Source organism: Manis javanica, chromosome X (genome assembly GCF_040802235.1).
Source record: "Manis javanica isolate MJ-LG chromosome X, MJ_LKY, whole genome shotgun sequence".
NCBI classification, from domain to species: domain Eukaryota; kingdom Metazoa; phylum Chordata; class Mammalia; order Pholidota; family Manidae; genus Manis; species Manis javanica.
In genome coordinates, this window is record NC_133174.1 from 130831395 (window position 1) to 130845842 (window position 14448).

Below are 14448 nucleotides of genomic sequence, written 5' to 3' on the forward strand. Positions count from 1 at the left end.
TTACCTCTTGCTTTATGCTGTTTTATGATTGTTTCGTATGAGTCTGCTTTGTTGACTACACTAAATGTTAATCTCCTCAGGAGGGGGGAAAGCAGTTTCACGTCCTGGGAATTAGGAAGTGGGCATCTTTGGGGAAGCATTATTCAGCCTACCCTACTACCATAAGGAAACAATGTTAAAAAGCTTCCAGAGGGTCCCGCCCCTCGGGGAGGGCGGGTCGGTGTCCGGAAGCTGCCTCCGGGGCAGAGCCGGCCTGGGAGGCCTGGATGCCTGCCTCTGGGACCCGCTGCTCTGGGAACTAGTTCCTTACTTGTGCCCAGTAATGCAGCTTGTCCTAGCTGCCCTTTGCTTGGTGTTTGGCCTTTGAGCAGTTAAAGCTCACTGAGGGGCGAAGCCACTGCCCGCGGTAACGGAGCTCCTGCTTCCCGCTTCTGTCCGGACACCCAGGACAGGGAAGGCGGCCCCTGGCACTTCAAGGTCCTGCCTGCGGCTGGGGTGTGACCTGGTGCAGAGGCTCTGCCTCCGGCTTTCCGGGCATTTCGTCCAGGGTCTAGCAGGACGAGGAAGCGGAAGAGGTGGCAGCCTCTCAGGTACTGGTGCGTCCGGTCTGCTTTTCTCCTGAGCTGCTCCGCGTTTTAAACTTGCAAGCGGTTACTTCTCTGCTTCTGCTGTCCTGTCACACAAGAGTGCTCACCTGCTTTAAAAAGAAAAAAAAAACGAAACTCAAGTTTAATTCTTAAGAATTCTTTTCGCTTGAATCCCAGAGCCTTCCTTCCCTCCTCTCCATCCAGGCTTCCTGTGGGGTATGAACAACTGTCACCTTGAATTAATGCCTTGCAACTACGGAAACTGTTTCCTTTGTGACAGATCATGGGGGGAAGGCATTGAATCTGATATTGCTACTGGGTATGGGGTCAGACCCTGGGATGTCAGAGGAGGAGAACATTGCATCTTTAGATCCCATCTGGATCCTCCATCTCTGTGCAGACCTGGCCTAAGGAAATGCATAACAAGCAGGGGTGGTATGAGGCCCAGAATAAACTCAGAAAGTTCTGAAATGAAAAAGCGTTGCTCCTTAGAGGGAACGCTAAAGAAATACCTACATTTATTTCTACTTTATTGCTTATATGAGTTCTCATTCATTGTTTGCATGTAAGTGGGAGCTATCACATTTACTTTTGAAAACCATTTGCTTAGTAGTCGAAAAGATTGGCATCATTTTAGGACACAAAGTTTAATAACTCTCAGTTCAATTGCTATTATATATTTCAATTTTTAACCTTGTGTTTTTTACTAGTGTGATCTCCCCTGGAATGATGGAGGCATATCAAATTACATTAATATTATGCTTTTGTCATTGTTTGCCTTATGTGCTTTATATATTTTAGTGCTAATTCATGTCAAAAACTGAATTTAAATATTTAAAGTACACTAAAGATTACAGGACAAGGGAACCAATTTGTGGATTGAGATTTGCATAAAACTGCTGTATTCTCATAATAGATTTATATTCTGGTTCACTTTTCTGGGGGAACAAAAACACAGCAGTGGGGGGGGGGCTCCCAAGGCTGTTGGTGTCACTGGACCCCTTAGAGCTGATGGACCCTTGGTTCCCTTGTCTCAGGTGTTGGCTGTGGATCCTCCTCTGTGACATCAGCATTTTCTCCTGTCTTTCTTAAGGATCTTAGATGGAGAGATTTTCTGCCTGCTGTGCAGAAGCCTTGACATCGGGTCTGGAAACTCCCCGTGTTCTGTGTTTCTCTTTGCTCATGCTCTGCTGTGGACAGTGATGCACTCTCTCCTTTGTTGACTACATAATGGCTTTTACAGGTGGAGGTTCTGTGGCAGTCAAGCCTCAGACCGATGTTTCCATTTCCTTTCAAAGTCATGTCAGACAGACCTCTGTATGACTTCATACTATTTTCAGAAAAATAAAATATTCATATAATTTGATTAAAAGCTTCTACAGGTGGAATAAACGGTCAGGCAGTAAAGACCAGGACTCTGAATAGTATCAGAGCTTGCAACCACGTTACTGAAAGCTAGAGGAACAGGAAATAAGACTGAACTAGAATTTGATGCTGGTCAAAGTCTCTAGACATTCACCTCCCCGACCCTCCCTGAGTGTACAGCTTCACCCACACAGGAGAGGAAACTCAGAAAGAGGGAAGACCTGAGATCCAGGGAAGTGAGGATGCAACATGACTGTGAGGGGCGGGAAGCCCCAGCTGAAGCCACAGTGAAGGGAATGTCTCAGAGGGACAGCTGTGTAGCAGATCTAGGAAGCAAGGTATACAGACTGAAGCAAGAGGGATAAAGAACTTCAAGATGTGAGGGAGGAGTCCTAAAAAATAAACAGAACTTTTATTAGAGTGATTGAAACTATATTCAAGAATTTTGGAAAAAAATATTGAGAGGAGTGTTACACAAATGTCCGAGAATTTGAAAAATTAGTGAAAGGTACATAGAAAACCAAGGTAGTGGAAAAAATTAGGCAATACTTATTTCATGCTAGGTACTGCAAAACACTTTAAGAAAAAGAATTAAACAACTGTGTACTACATAGTTCAGCAGTGAATAATAATTACATACTAATAATGGAAACATTACCCACTATTTTAACCAAACATTGTGATACAAGTATATCAGGATGATAAGGAAGTAGAGGTAATAACATATAGAGAAATGCACAAATTATGTCGATAATTGATAATTCAATAAGTAGCAATACAAGTGGATTCTTTAAAAAATAAAATAAAAGGAAGTAAATACCAGAAGAAAGAGCCAAAAGATTTTAAAGCAGTTGTCTCTGACATATGGGTCTGGGATTGGGAAGGGATGTGACAAGGGACTGCTCTGTTTTGTTGTCTTTTAGTACTATTTAATGATTTTTAGCAGTGTGCACAGATCCTTTGAGAAAATGAAAGTAAAACAACTCCACAAGCAAACGTTAATGGAGTACTTTGAGTCAGAAACCATGCTAGGGTCTGGAGACATTGTCACAGTGCCAGTTCCCTGTCCACATGGATTTTTCCATTCCACTGTGTGACCTTGTCCTCAGTGGTGTTCAGGCCCCTGGCTCCAAAGAGATCTCATGGTTTCATGAGACAGCATGTGAGCCAATATTTTCTGACCTAATATCCCATAGGTATCTCTTCCTCTAAGACCATCATGCAACTTATTGTAATCCACAAGATTGTGCCAAAATGATTTAAATCCAAAAATAATCCACAAATTGTACTGAAAGTGAAGCTTTGCTTCTATTCTCCCTACTAAAGCACATTTGCCAGCGCTTCTAAGAATCAATAAGCTTAACTAATTTAACATTTATAAGATTTTATTGTACATTAAAACAGTTTGAATTGCTACACTAATCTTAGAAGCAATTTCACATCCTCTAGTTACAGGGCTCTAACTCCTAGCCTCATGTCAGGAACAACAGCTATTGATTAGTGAGCATTTATTCCCGACCAGGCAACATGCTAAGGGGTATATATGCATGATCTCAGCTGATCCTCACACAGTCCAAGAGGTAAGGACTATTGCATTTCCATTCTAAAGACAAAACTGAAGTTTAGAGGAGTTAAGCAATTTGCAGAGTCACAAAACTAGTGAAAGGCCGAGTCAGAATTTGTACCCAGGCTGTATGACCCAGGAGACACTTTGAATGACACTTACTACTCTGCCCTTCTAACCACTTCAGTGCCTCTCCCCTGCCCACATCAAATATCAACTATGCATTGCCTTGTTGGTTTGCAAACTCAGAAGCTGCCCAGGTGAAATCAGAAACAGACCCCAGTACGCAGAGGGCAAGGAGAGATGGAAGAAGGAGTCAGGCCACTGCAGATGGGAAGGTGGCAGCTTTAACAAGCAATAACTTACACACGAGGCTTGTTTTGGGCACAACAAGATGAGTGTAGATCTCTGCACACTTCCACCAGAATCCTAAAAGCTTATCCAGAGGACTTCCTGGGGTTTGATCACTTCTACTGTCCAGAGGTTGTCAATGCCACATTGCTCTCTGGGCTGCGTCCTTGAATGTTTGGGAGCAGCAGAGCTCACCTTCCATGGTCAGGTATGAGCAGGGAGTCTCTGATTGCCAGGGGCCCAGCCTGTGGGTCAGTCCACAGTCATGTCCTCTGGATGACCACCTCCAAGAGACCCAACTGCTCTGGTCTGACCTCAATGCTCATCTTCTATCCAATGAAACCCCACTGACCTGGTTTCCCCCTAAATGCCATTCTCATGTCCATCTGCATGTAGTTTCTAAAAATTCTTCTCAATGAGAAAGCACTTTTCCTTGTCTAATCAGGTATTACCTTTCCTACAAACTTTACCTATTGTATGAAAACTCACCAAGCTATTCCATTTCACTGTGATGTCTTCACTTTTTTAAAACATATTGTAAGCACTGAGCTACTATCTTTCATTACATTAATCTGGAAATTTATATTAAATATTAACTAAAACATAGACTCTCAAAGGTGTTCATATTATATGTCCTCTACAGAATTCAAGAGAAAGTGAAGCATATCGTATTTATTCAGTGAGCACTCATTCACTTGAACTGGTCAAAGGGTAAAATAATGACTTAGTAAAGCAGTTGATTTCCATTACTAAGGTCATTAGGTCCAAAATTGGTGGACAGAGTGTTTTATATGTTTTGTTCATTTTAGTCAGTATGTATCATATATATACCATATGTCTAATATATAGATAGATATATAGACAGATATGTAGATATCTATATCTATAAATATGTATACATAGAGAATGATAGAATGATCTGATGAAGTTTTGTTTTTGGTGTACCAACGCCTCCCAAATTGTTATAGACAACGTGTGCTAAAATTATGTTCTGCCAAGAACCCATCTCCCGTCAGGCTTCAGATGTCTAGAATTCATTAGCATTCTGAATATAAAAAATACATACCTGAGAACTGAAAGAGGTCCCAGAGTTTATGCAGCCCACCTCCCTACCCTGAACTGAAATTCCATTTCTAACACCCTGACATTCTGCCTTTGCCTGAGTCACAAGGTCATTTCTACTTGCCTGGCCCATTGTCACATGGTTCTAATCGCTGGTTTTAATTATTAGAAAATGGCCACTGTCCTTGTTGTCAGTGCCCCTGATGCCATTGCTTTCATGCAGAGTATTTCTTGAAAGTCAAGTGCTCTTCCGCTCTCACCCCACTTCCTTCAAAGCACTGGCAGCGCTGGCTTCACGGTAGTTTTGCAGGAGACACTGAACGTCGCTGGCATTAGTTTACTCCTTGGTTGACATATTTATTTTAGAAAATGCTTCAGACAATATGATAAGGTTCCAGACAGAAGGCCCACTGGCTTTCCTTATTGGAAAACAAAGCGTACATGAGGTCAAAAAGGCAGTCAAGACTTTGCTGCAACTGTGCTAATGAGAAATGACAAAGGCTGAAATAAACGGTGGGAAATAAATAGCACTGGGGGACTCGTTCAACATCTGATTAAACAGAGTATTTGCTTTTGGCTGTATATTTCTAGGCTACAGATAAAAATATAGTAATTTTATGTAATTGTGAAAAGGTCATCTGGCTAATTTTATTTCAAGCATAAGAAAGTGGGAAGAATACTTAACCTTCATTTGTTGTTAATCATATTGCTTTATAACATTGCTGGAAGGAAAAACTTATCAACCAGGGGCAATACTAAAAAAAAAATCAGTGCCCTAAAATGTTTTGGTATCTTTTGTCCTTCATCTGTTTTTTGTCCCAACATATACCTTTATATTAGTGAAAAGGTCATGTTACAATAATTAGCAGTAACACTTGTTTAAAGTATATATTAATGTCCCATAAGATTTGTACAACTTTTGATAAGTGTGGCAGTGAACATTTTAATTGTACTATAAATACCATACGGAGCAATAGATTGCCCAAATGATCAGTTTCGTCCCTCGGCCAGAATTTGCACAATGCTACAAAATCTAAAAACTAAAATTGGCATCATAATTGTTACAGAGTTATTTAGTCACCTTAATTATACTCACCATGCAACTGGCAAACTATATAATTACTATTATTTGAGAGATTGTTTTGCCAAATAGTCTGTTTAAAAGGTTGCTTTCCTCTTCTATCATATCTTATCTCAAAGCATAATTGTCTCTGGTTTCTTTGTGAATGTGAAGAATTCAAAACAATGGGCTTAAGAATGAAAAGATGGGAAACCAGAGGGTCTTTTAGAACACACGGGAGAGTCTCTTGGTACTGTTTGTGTTGCATGGGAACTGTACGAACAGGTATCTGCATGGACTGAACACAGTTCTTTTCCAGTGGGACAGTGTGTGACACATAGCTTATCAGAAATCATCTAAGAACAAATTGTATCACAACAGCTCTCCACTACATCATCGTGCCACTGTTAACCCAAAAAAGATACTGCAATACCATTTTCCAATAAAAAGAACCAGGGATCCTTAGAGAAATAGCTGATTCTAGGACTGGCCCAGGACATACAAACATGAGGCTGCAGCATCTGTTAGTACCAGAAAGAAAAAAGTACTAAACACACACATACACTCACACACACACACACACACTCACACACACACAGTGAAGGGATTGTGTCAATGGGACACTGTAGTCAACCAAAAAAGCTCCCAATGGCCAAGTCTGGAACAATTTGAGCAAGGAAAGTAGGATTGGATTATAATCCAAAATATAACATTAATATCCATGAGTCCATACTGATATAAATAAATAATTGAATAAATAAATAAATGGAGGAGGGCAGATGCATTTTCTACATAGAGGAATTCCAAAATATTAATGCAGATACTACACCCTGAAAGAGAGGGAGAATAATTCATCATTCCTTACTGGACTGCCCATAGTGACTTCATTCCAAAAAATATAGTATAGAAAGGTGAAATAAAAGAGTGACTTTACTGTGGAGAACCCTGCCATGCACTGTCTCAGTTAGATGGCAAAAGTCAACACTAACAGTGAAAAGTCATGTTGTTATGATGGAATAAAAATGATACCTTACCTCTATCGTCTTCCTCTATTGTCTTCCTCTCCAACCCATAAGCCTAGTCTAATCATGGGTAAAACATCAGAATTCTCCTGAGGGACATTATACAAAATACCTGCCTAGTATTTTTCAGAATTGTCAAGATCATCAGACGTAAGAAATGTCTGAGAAACCGTCACAGGCAGAGCCTACGGAGACACAATGACTAAATGCAATGTGGTATCCTGGATGCAATTCTTTATGGGCTAAAAAAAAATCTAACACTTGTACAATTGTTTCTCCAAGCATAGGACTAGACCCTCACTGACCCGGTAACAGTTCTGAGAGGTAATCTTTCTTCTGCCTATGAAAATTAAACCAACCTAGAACTCTTAGAGATGTAAACTTCATATGCTTCCTCATAGGACTGATAATTAATACAGTTTGGGCCGGAATTTTAAGCTCTTGCTTCTTATGCAGATCTTGATGTATAAAAATGGCCATTCAAAGAAAACGTATTGAGCACTGTGCTGAGCATCAAGTATTCAAAGCAGAAAAAGAAAATGTCTACTCTCCGAGGTCTTGAAGTCTGACCTGGGAGGCATATAGATAACTCTACATAAAATAGTTGCTTTAATTATTAGAACACACTCCAATTTATATATGAGCACAAGCAAAAGAAGAAATTCTACTGGTTCTAATGGTAGGCAAAGTTTTATGTAAGAAATGACATTTGCATTGTACTTTAATGAATATAAATTGTCCAGGTAAATAAGGAATTCTGCACAAATCTGTTTGCTGTTAATCATCAGGGAAAGAAGGAGATTGGAAGTTTGAAATGAGGAAAAGGTAAAATAGATGAGAAGGAGAAGAAGCTTTGATGATGCCATGTTGAAATAGAAAGGATGTGAATTTCAGACTTTTAGATGGTAAAGGAGCTGAAATGTGTGTGAGAATGATGGAACCTCATATTTTGCTTCTATATTTTAAAAGACTTTATCCTGACACAATGGAGAAGTTACCTAGCATTTTTTAGAATATGTTAATCCAATTCTTTAAAAAAATTAGCAGACAAAGCTATTTAAAATGTTGCTCTAATCAAGACATTTAATACATATTTTGACAGTCCCATTGCTTGGTGGATAATTCTACTTAAGCAGTCTTATTGTTAGGATATTATTTATTCATCATTAATTTTTAATACCTATGCACTTATTATAAATATATGGTATGAATTATTCAAAAGCCATCTATATCGTATAATATAAAACTTGAGATTCCAGTGTTGCCTCCAGGGTAGCTACTAAAGTATTATTAGTAATAAGAAGTAGAGAAAAAACAAACCCTGGAGTATGAGAAAGGAAATCCAAATAGATCAACCCGATTTTGTGAAAATGGATCTCTCCCAGGGCTTGGGGCTACACACAAAGGAAGAGTGAGGTGACTTGGTCATCCTTGCAGTAGCACGTTGCATATGACTCAAGGTAGCATTTTCTTACCCGGAGCAGTAAGAGCAGAAATACCTGGGGCTGAGTCAGGAGTCCTGACCTGAAAGACTGGTGCTCCTTTGGCTGGGTCTTCAGATTCTTTAACTGTCAAAGAAAGAATAGGAATTGATCAGTAGTTTCAACTATTTTGCACAACTCTTCTCCTTTTATGAATAAACACTTATATAGCCCTCTAACATAAGAGACTGCAGGTAGGCAGTGGCTCTTCAAGTTTTTCTTTGGAAATTGTGTATCACCTCTGCTAATTTGTTCATTGGCCAAAATTATTTTATTATTTTATGTTATTTTAAGGAAGTGGGTTGCATTTTCTATTTTAATCATAGAAAAGGTTGATATCATAGGTCACAGATTGCAATACTCCTAAGTATTCAGAAATTTGTAATCAGAAGTCACCTCCACAGAACCTAAGGTTGTGTGGGGCACAGTTGGGAAACTTCCAGACCAGGTGTACCTCCCAAAGGGCCCTCTGGTTTTAACATTCAGTTGGGGGTGACTGCAACTACAGGAATAGGAATGTGCAGTAGTTCATGGACACTGAAGCTAGCCTATTTGAATTTGAACCCGATTTCCATTTCTCTTCCATTTCCCACACCCCCATATCACACACTGGACACGGTAGGCATACAGGGCCCCTGGCCATTTTTAGGTCCGTTCACGATTCCATCAAATTTTGAATGCCATTCCAAATTCCAATGACAGTGCTGTTCCAAAGGCCTTTCCAAATTCCAAGTGAAGATGATCACTTCATCTCCCTAACTGCCCTGTTCCCTAATAAAATTCCACTGGCACTCTAAGGCCTAGCTCCAGTGACATCCCCTGGGCAGATGTAATCGTTCTCTCTTCTCTGACTTCAGGAAGCTGAGTTTAGAAGTTTAACACTGTGATTGACATAATGAAGATAAGTGTCTGTCTCCCATCTCTGAGCTGTGAGCTCCTTGAGAACAGGGAGCTTGTCTTTATTCATCCCTTATTCTGGAGACCATACTGAGCTTGCCAGTTAGTAGAGGAGATGACAGATACGATTGCAGCCATGGAGGTTTGGGAAATAAAATAATCCAGGAACCTGTATCATTCACAATTTGTGCATTAATTTGTTTTAGTCACAAATGTCACGTAGTATGCCTCTGTTTGTGGTGTTTGTTGAAGAGGTATGGAGATATCAGTAACGTCAGCAACTAAAGAGTGTTCGTGCAACTGAAAAATGAAAAAATAAATTACAGTATGTACAGTTAGGTAGCATTTCTGTATCCCAGTCTTCCATCAGCACTGAGGACATTTGAGGTTTCCTCCCAACTCTGTCAAGACACAGCAATGGGTCCCCAGCTGTGAGTCACAAGACAGTTAATTGTATGGGCCAGAACTAGTCTGGGACCATGGCTGCCCAAATATAAATGAAACCAGGACATGGCTTACACTCAAGGCCCAGTGAGGTCTTCCAGATGCTTTCAACCTTCCTGCTTCCAAATGCTTCATGCCTGCTTTCACCTGAGTGAAGGGAGGTGGATCGAAAAAAAAGGTATTTGTTTTCATTTTCCTCTCTACCAGAGATCAGCAAACTTTTTCTGTAAAGGACCAGTTTAGGTCTCTATCACTACAATGCAACCCTGATGTCTTCGCATGACATAGACACTACATAAAAGAATGGGGGTGTATGTATTCCAATAAAACTTACATTGATGGACAAAGGCATTTGAATTTCATATAATATTCAAATGCCACAAAATATTATTCCTTTGATTTTTTTCAACTACTTAAAATATAGAAAACATTGTTTGCTTGCAGACCATACAAAAACGGGTAGTGGATCATATTTGGCCCATGGGCCCAGATTTGCTGAACTCTGCCCTAAGGCAGACACACACTCTATAGTGTCAAGTGGAGCCATTAACTTTATTACTTATGAATTTGGGTGTTTCTGTTGAAAGACTGTGGTGTGACTCTTCTCATCTCTGCGTATTTCAAAACGGAATTATAGTTGACCTTTGAACAACATGGGGTTAGGGGACCCACCTCTGTGCATTTGAAAATCCACATATAACTTTTCACTCTCCAAAAGCTTAACTGCTAATAGTCTACTGTTGACCAGAACCCTTACCAAGAACAGTCAATTAACATATATTTTTTACATTATATGTATGATATACTGTATTCTTGCAATAAAGTAAGCTAGAGAAAAGAAAATGTTTTTTCAAATTATCAAAAATCTCCAAGAATTTTTTCAATATATTTATTGAAAAAGAATGTGCATGTAAGCGATTCCAAACCTGCATTGTTCAAGGTCAGCTATATATACAAGCTTTACCAGTCTAAAGCTTCTCAAAAGTCTTGACATTTAGTAACAAATTTGTATTGGATTAACGTCCTCTTTGCATTTCTCAATGGTATGAAATGGAATTTTAATGAGATTTTTCTCTTTTCCCAAGAACATGAAATAGGGCTAGAGCTATACAAGAGGTTTTTCCTTATATCCTGGGTGTTATTAAAGGAAGTTGTAAAATCTCTTTCTCTTGATGTTTGAAACAAGCTGGATTTGCATGTGTCACGAATGCTTTCTAGTTTGTCCTGCTTGGAGGCAGAGGATGGACTCAATGACTTCCATAATACTGTGATTACATGATAACAGAATAAATGTAGTGCCATTACAGCAAAAGCATGCCAACTGGCTGGTTACTGTGTAAAGGCTTCAGGTCAGTATGTTCTAGAGGAAAGAACACTGGACATACAGTGAGAAGACCTGATTTCAGGCTGCAGCTCTATCACTGCCTGATTTAGGCAAATGCCCTGCCAAGGTCCCTCATCTGCAAAATTTGGCTAATAATGGGAGCTGCCCCATAGGGATGTCATGAGTTTAATGCGCTTACAATAGTACCTGCTTCATGATAAACTCAAGAATGTTTGATCTTAGCATTGAATTATTCTCATTTCAAGAAGGGTGGTGATCACCCAGTGACTGTGTGAACATGCTCCATAAGTTACAGTCCGGCACACCATGTTTATCATTAGAGAGAAATCATGCAAAGATTGTAAGAGCAGAGGTGGTTCTCCCAGTTAGAACCCATTTTCATTTCTTATCACTGTTGTTCACTCCATTCATTTTCTCTTGGCGTTTGTTGAGCATAGAATTAGAGATTTACCTTTCACCTTTCAAAATGCTTTTTTGGGAATGGTGATCGAAGGCATCCCCAATTATTTCCAGATTTTGCTGGTAGCCTGAACTTTGGAACTTTAGTCACTTAAAACAGAAATTTGAATTGGAGATGTTTCTAGTGAAAGAATGCAGCATTTTGTTTATTTCCTTAGAGATTATGATCTGGACCAAGAGTCCATTTCTGTGTTAGGGGAAGCTGAACTGAAAAATACACCCTCCCGAATGCCCCGTGTGCTTTCACTTTTGGAGAATCCACCTACCCTACATCCTATCAAGTATGTTAAAGGCATGCTTTTTAAATTGTTTTAATAAAAATAACTCACTTTTTTAAGATTGGCTATGATAGTTCTACACTCATCATTCATAATCAAGAATTCTTGTAAAGTCACAGTAACAACTTTAAAAGATGTTTTCCAGTGATGAAAATTTAATATACTAGCAGGTAACATTTATTGAGCTAATGCTTTGTGCCACTCACAATTCTGAGCACTTTCTATTAATGTACTTCATTTTCATGACAACTTTATGAGCTAGGTACTGTTATTCTCCACATCTTACAGATTGAGAAAACCAGCTCTTAGCACCACACAGGTGGCCTGACTCCAGAATCCACAGCCTTGTAAGTTTACATTTTGTAGCTGTTAATTTTGACTTTTCAGTAGGCTTTTTACATTTTAGGAATATTTTAAAGCTTCAGATATTAAACGTTTTTGTAGGCCCTTGCAAGGCTCTTAAGGCCTAGGCGTCATCCCTGTGTTGTCTTTGAAAAACAGTGGCCTTACCATTTCCAGAGACTCCTGCCTGTCACCAGAGGAGGGGGAGCCTCAGACATAAGCTCAAGGTGTTTTGACAAAGGATTCTGGCTTATTAGCAACAAAGAGTCTCTGCATGAAGCCTTGTATTTGTGTGGACCAGTTTTGAGAGAAAGACAGCTTCTCTATTTCTCTATTTCTCATGGGGGACAGTTCAGCAGAAGAAACCGCAGGAATACAGCAGTACTTGTCTATATCCAGGGCCCACCACTCTGGAAGCAACCAGGGGTCTGTACTAGGCACAGCCACATTCTCGTGCAGGTGACAGCAGTGGAAGCAAGGCTGAGATGATGCTCTTGTGTGGGTTCTTGAATATCAGCTGTCAATCAGAGCAACTTGATGGGAAGATCCTGAGTGGGTCATCAGTGAGGACACATAGGGTATCTTTTGGGGAAGCCCAAGATGCACCTTGGAGGGACTTTGAGGCCCTGCACTACTGAGGCAAAGATGAATCACTTGTCACTGTGTGATGATCATAAATGTGATTTGTCTATATTCAAACAGTGATGAGACTCAGAGGACATTTTCTGGTGAGTAGAGGGAGGAATTCTGAGAAATTCATCAGAAGTTATTTGTAATTCATACAGCTATGCTACTTTAAAGGGTTTTTTAAAAATCCTGCTGTAAATAATAAGTATTCTTTGTGCATTTATGTCTTGTATAAAGCAAGATACACTTATACTTGCATCCAGTCAAGATGGCAGGCAGACAAATTGCTGACTTTAGCAATGTCATATCTGGAGACTGTCTGGCAAAGGAGAGCTGCTAACATCGATCATGAACAACATTCTTAGAAAGGAAAAAGGTTTTTTTCCTCCAAATATTCACTGGTATCCAGATCTGATAACTCCTTTCCTTTAGATCAGACTGTTTGTGAAACATATTTTGCCCCCAATAGTAGTTGTTCAATTCAGTAAGGTTTATTGAAGGAATGGATTTGCTTTTTAAGGGTTATCAGCATTCTTTAAACACAGGCCTATATGTAACTTGGCCATGTATTAAGATAAATATGTACTACACATCTCCACTGTGCAGGGTACTAGAGAAAAACCATGAAAGAGGGTGTTGCATCATAAGGAGCTTACAGTCTAGTGGAGTGATTCTCAAAAAGTGCAGGGAATTTCTGCCAGCCCCTCTGCCTCTCCACTGCCGGCACTGCAACGGATACATATCACAGATGGGGTGGGGTGTTGGGGAGCTCAATTGCATCCCTCAACAAAGATAACTGGTTTAGAATTGCTTCTATAATAAGTCACAGTTATCAACTAGACTGACATACACCTTGGTTATGTTGGGGCTGGATAAATGGTTGTATACTCCATGAAGACTTTCTTTTTCCCTCTGGCTTAGCAGGAGAGATAAAATGTATGCACTGAATACAATTCATTTCAAATTGTGAGTTAACACTTGCACAAACACACAAAACATATTCGAACCAAACATTTTATGGAACAATGTTCACTCTTTGTGTGATGTATTCTGGTATTTTCTATCCTGTTTCGACTGCAAAACAACTCAGGTCATTGCCCGCAAAATTGATTTCTCAAAATACAGATGAGTTGCCACCTAGAATTTGTACAGAACACTTATGTAGGGTTTGGTAATAGTTGGAAGACAGAGGCAAAGAGGAGAAGGTCATAGGATGTGTTACTGCATTGTTATCATAAAAATAATGTACTTACTACTTACCAGCTTGCAGGCAATTATAAGTACTTTCCATGTATGAAGTCATTTAATCCTTACTGCCACCCTGTTCGATGGGCATGGTTATTGCATGGATGAGTAAATGAATGCACAGAGAAGCTAAGCAATCTGACCAGTTAGCCAGATTGGACGCCAGGCTGCCTGACTCTGGAGCCCATCCTTTAAGCCACCTCTGGCCAGTTCCCAGTCACTCATCTTACATAGCAAGCCCTCGTCCACCAGGGGCCGAGAAAACAATAAGAATAGGTCTGCTCTGCAAATAGGAAAAAGTAAATAAAGAACTGGAGCA

General features: G+C 39.8%; 1 long non-coding RNA gene across 1 annotated transcript in view; it reads left to right on the forward strand.

The window, feature by feature from the left end:
- Nucleotides 1-260: 260 nt before the first annotated feature.
- Nucleotides 261-14448, forward strand: part of LOC140847494 (uncharacterized) — a 358087-nt gene continuing 343899 nt past the window's right edge. The window contains exon 1 of the long non-coding RNA XR_012127558.1: nucleotides 261-590. This is a non-coding gene — a long non-coding RNA (uncharacterized lncRNA). The remainder of the gene's footprint in view (nucleotides 591-14448) is intronic.